General features: G+C 35.6%; 1 pseudogene; it reads right to left on the reverse strand.

The window, feature by feature from the left end:
- Positions 1 to 629: 629 nt before the first annotated feature.
- On the reverse strand, positions 630 to 2,841 carry LOC138918150 (olfactory receptor 2T6-like; annotated as a pseudogene).
- Between the last annotated feature and the right edge of the window lie 2,762 nt (positions 2,842 to 5,603).

Below are 5,603 nucleotides of genomic sequence, written 5' to 3' on the forward strand. Positions count from 1 at the left end.
ACAAGTATCCACCACACAACAAATGCAACATCATAGGATCTTTGCCCATAGAGAATGAGTCTTTGCATTTCTTAAAAAACACGATTCATTTTTTCCAGTTCCAAATTTAGATAAAGGAAGAATGTTTTCAATTGTTACTCAAAGAAAGGATATCTGGATTTTCTAAATCCTAGTCTGAGTCTATGTAACTATTCTCTTTGAAGCTTTATGGCCCTTTAGTCTCTTTCAAATTCTTTCAAATGTCCACACATCTAGCCCTTCCACAAACTCCATCAATGGATCATTTAAATAATGTCATCAAATCACCGGATCATCTGAGGCCACTGAAGGTGGTCAGAGCATGTAATATTAAATAGACATTTTGAGGCATTTATATACATGAATCACTATCCGAGAAGTGGTATGAGAGAAGAATTGGAATGAGTGGACACAGAGAAGGAATAAACGCCAGTAGTGTTTACAGCCTTATTCACCTGTGAATGTTACCATGACTTGACACTTTTGACAAAAGTACTGCTGATACACCTTTTAAGATAGCTGGCATTGGCAGTTGATGCAGGTGTCATCCATATAACTCATGATAATATGTATATAACATCACCCATACTACTCTGAGAGGATTTAAACTGTCAGAATTCTTCCCTTGTCATGCCACAGGTCCCTTGGCATCTTGCCAAAACCCTCTAAAAAGCCCCTGTTACATCTGTGTATCGCATACTGTGTTAACAATGGGGTGAGAATGGTGCAATAGTCAGAGAAAACCTTGTCTTTGACTGGAGTGTGGTAAGATTGGGGAACTATATACGTGTAAAGGGAAGCCCTGTAAAAAAAGGTCACCACCATTATGTGTGATGAGCAGGTGTCAAAGGCCTTCTTCTTCCTTTCTGCTGACCTCATATGATACACCATGATGACAATCTTGGCATATCAAGCAATCTCCATAGAGAAAGGGATTGGTAGCATTATGACACAGCAAATGAACATCACTATTTCATTTCGTTGCCACAGGCCAGCCTCAGCATGGTGGGAGCCTCACAGAAGAAGGGGTTGATCTTGTGGGAAGTACAAAATGGGAGACTCATGGTGATAGGGGTGAGGAGAAAGCTGTCAAAAGTACCACCAAACCAAGAGCTGGCCAAGATCATCCAACAGACGTGGTGACTCAAAAGGACGGGATAGCAGCGGGGGCTGCAGGTGGCCACATAGCTGTAAGTCCCAGCAAGAAGAATTCAGGCCCCACAAACCCCATGTAGAGAAAGTACTGGACTGTTCAGGAGATAAAGGAGATGGTCCTCTTGCCCATGAGATAATCAACCAGCATCTTGTGTACAAAAGTTGAAATATACATCATGTTGCTGAAAGAGAAGTACTGAGCAGGAAGGACAGGAGTGTGGAAGTGAGGGTCTGTGTGGATCAGAAAGCTAATGACTCCATTAGCTATCATGACCATAAAGAATATGGCGCAAATGATGCTGAAAAGGAAGCCTGAGGCTTTATTGTGAGTACAGAGCCCTGTGAGGGTGAAATCACTGGAAAAGTTCTTTTTATCTCCATCCGTGGCATTGAGTTATATCCAGAGGCCTAAGAAGAAAAGTGTGGGGTTAATGAAAATTGCAGTAGATGAAATGAATTATTTAAAGATGTCTGTATATGTACTGCTAAATTAAAATCATTTATATAAGTAACATCAAATATTTTTTTGTCCGGGGGGTGGATTTGCAGCATCTTCCTTCTTGGCTGTTAAAGAGTAACTCTAAATCTGGATCTCCATGGTATGAAGATAAATGGACATTTGGCAGTAGATGATTAGTTTAAGGGAGTTTAATTATTATGGCAGAAGATTTGGGCCCAAGAGAGAGGATTCTTCACCTGGAGTTAGCTCCATTTATTTCAAATATGCAAACAACTGCAAAAGAATTGATTCAATCAGTTCAAATAACCAAATAATTCAGGAAGATGTTTTATTGAATCGGGAAGTTTTGTGACAACTTTAAAACTAATCAACCTCATCTATGAATAATAATTAAGTTGTAGATATAGTTGCAAACTATAATGAACTGTAGTGAATTAGATCACAGTATCATCCTTCTGAGCCTTGATCCTCCTTATTTGTTCCTTCACTCATTTGCTGATTTCTCAATCATTCACATACTGACTTTTATTTATGGGATGCTATCAGCACAGTGTTCTAAGCTTTAGGGATCCTGTTGTATACAAAAGGAGACATCTTGTGACCTATGGCTCTAGTTGTGGGAGAGACAAAGTAAACAAGTAAATGATGATTATGGTTCTGGATAATACCAATAATCGCTGTGAGGAAAAGTGTAACATGGCCAGTGAAGGATGACAAAGAGCAGCCATGTGAAGATTTGGGGAAGGGTATTCATGCAGAATGAATAGCAAATTTAATATTCCTAAAGAAGAAACAAACTTGTTATGTTCAGGATAGCTCAGGGAGAACATTGTGAATGAAACATATAGTAGGCATCAGAGGTCAGATTTTAAGACATGTGGACCAAGGTAACAAGGTCAAAATTATTTTCTAAATATTATCAGTGGAATTGAGGTGTAGTTGATAACTTGTAATGGTTTAACATTAAAATATGTGTTCATTCTGATTTTTTTTAGTTTTTATTTTGGTCATTTGAGCCAATAATTCTTTTCCCTTGATCCTGCATTGTTGTGGGTTTTGAAGGTTTTACAAGAAGGGACTTCCATCCAGGTTAGTTTGGGGAACTCCAGTTTGCATCTTCTGTCCAGGATCTCATCTGGTTTAGCATTTCTTCCATCTCCTTTCACTCTCAATAGCATCCTGATTTGGTTCATCATAAACCTAGACATGGTGCCTGAATAAAATGTCTGAAGGACATGTAGGTAAGAGGGCAACAGGAAATTCTGCAAGGTCTTAGGACATGGAGGGTGTCCACACTGTGGGTGATGCATTTGCATCTTGAATATATATAAAAATAAGATAATATTTTCCAAAAATTCCTCATCAGTTTTACCATTCTTCAAAGGCTAAATATACATTTTGAATTATGGATATCACATTAACCACTGCATGCACTGAAGGAAACGGGTGATGTGGCCAGAAGTGCATGGAATTGACGGCCATTTTTCTGTTTTAGGAAGAGCATTTTCGAGTAGGGGTTCTGTATGATGCCAGTTATATATATTTAAGGATGTCAGCACAGTGAATTGGAGACCCAATTTAGGAAAGTGGAAAATATGCAGACTTAAGGGAAAATGCAAGCAAACTAGAAATCTAATCTCTATCATTCGAAGTTTATTCTGATCTTCCAACAAAAATCAAAACATAACTCTATGATCTTGCTTGCCAGCGTGGGGAAGGTTGAATGGATTGAGTGATGAGGAGAAGGGAACAAGTGTTGGCTTATTTGACCCTTGTCATCCATGGTGGGGCTCTTCCAGAAAGGCGTACCACCTGCTCTAATGAGTTCCTGGTGATGATCTGCAGAGTCAGAAGGGGCCCGCAGCAAAGCCGAGGGAAGCCTATGATGCTAGGGGACTCTTCAGGAAAGGACAAACACGCTGCTAGGTCAGTGCACTACTGCATGGAAGGGAAAGATGAGGTTACCCAGGACAATTAAATACCATGGTTCCAGGATGGAAAGTCACAGGAAAGCCAAGAAAGAACAGTGCAAATGATGTGAAATTGTCTCACAAGTGCGGAGAGTAAAACTCGAGTATCTTCCCAGGAATGCAGAAGGAGAGAGATTAAACGAGAAGAAAGAAAGTGATAGATGAGGAATAATAACAATACAAAAGCAAGCTATAAATAATTGGTGGCTTTTAAAATAGGGATTCCAGTGTAAGACAACTATTAATAACAAATTGAAGAGAAGAAAACTTCTGGGAAAAGAACAAAAAATCTTAATATATGTATAAGTTTCATTTAGTAAATTGATACATGCACTTAAGTATGTCCTGGAAAATTTTTAAAGTAAAAGCAATATGAAAGAAAGGAAAGAAAGAAGCAAAGAAAGGAGAAAGACAGGAAAGAGAATGAGAGTGAAGAAGAAAAAACATCTAGAAGCATACAGATAGAATAAAAAAAGGAAAAAATGGCACCTACAATAGAATAAAATTCACACTGGCCACAAACATTTTCTTGATATTGATAAGATCCAAATAAAAGTGACAAAATGTCTAAACAGAAGACATATACTATTGGAATTAAAAACTAAGGGCTCCAGAGCCAGAATTTTCTGCTGTGCATGTATTTTCTAAAACACTGAAAAATATGAAAGGAAAAATGCATCACATAAAAGTGCAGGAGGTAAAGAGAAAAGAAAGCATGTAATGAGATTAGATGGAAAACAATTATGTTAATTTAGCAACAACATTAATTTAGCAACAACATTATCCCTTTTAAAGTGAAGGTTCACTCCTTAAGAAAGCAAATCAGGAAAGGTAGACTTAAAAGATGCAAAAAGAAGTAGTGAATGACTTAACCATATATAGAATATAATTTAAGGTAATATTATAAATGAAGCATGTGAATAATTCTATCATTCAAATTTTAAATGGAAATCCTTTCTGTGCTTAAGAGATTCAGTTAGCTTCCAAAGAACAATCTTTTTTTTTGTAAAATATATTAGAACTCTGAAATAATAATAAAAGATTTACTTCTAATTTAGAGAAATTGAAATATTTAAACATATGCCTAAAACACTACTCAGGATAAAAGGAAGCACAAACTTGTACTGGGAAAAAATATATCACATATAGAAACTTATGTGACATAGCTGAAGTGTTACTTAGGCAAAATTTTATAGCACTCAAAATATAATTTTTATATAGAAAATGTGGTGCAAATAAAGATTTAACCCAAGAAGTTAGAAAAATATCAACAGAACAAATTTAAGTAAGAGGAAGAGAATATAAAACACATAAATAGATATCCATGAATTCTGAAATAAGTAGACCAGATATATAAAGAGGTGATTCTTTGAAATTGAAACAAATGGACCAACTCCTGGTTATTGCTATGAAACTCTGGGGGAAAAAAGACACGGAACATCATTAAGAATAAAACAGAAATGATCTAACCACAAATATGAGAAGAGTAGCAAAATATTTATAGTATAAGATGTTATTTTAACACTATATTAATATAGTTGGAAATGTCAATGAAGAAGATTATTTCAAAATATGTTACATCTGTATCTATATATATAATATAGATGTATAACTACAAATAAATACGATACATACATATGTATGTATATATATGTATAGCGAAATTACTAAGGGAAAATAATAAGACCCCTAAAATTTGGAAAAATTAAGATTTTAATACAGATGTCTCCCCAAAATTTCTAGTTCAGAAAGCATTCTGTGAATATCTTCTAAGAAGAGATAATTTCAAAATTATTGTAGTGTGTGAATTAATCCTCATTTATTTTATAAACCTGTGTAACTTCCAAAAGAACTCTCATAAGTATAAAACAATCTCATTTATAAATATAGATTAAAATTGCCTAAATTAATATTAGTTATTAAATCTAGCAGTAAATTGAGGATAACATATATGCAAACCTGTTCATGTAAACCCACTCCCTCTCCTTCTTAACACTTTC

The sequence above is a fragment of the Equus caballus genome, chromosome 16 (assembly GCF_041296265.1).
Source record: "Equus caballus isolate H_3958 breed thoroughbred chromosome 16, TB-T2T, whole genome shotgun sequence".
Taxonomy (NCBI): Eukaryota; Metazoa; Chordata; class Mammalia; order Perissodactyla; family Equidae; genus Equus; species Equus caballus.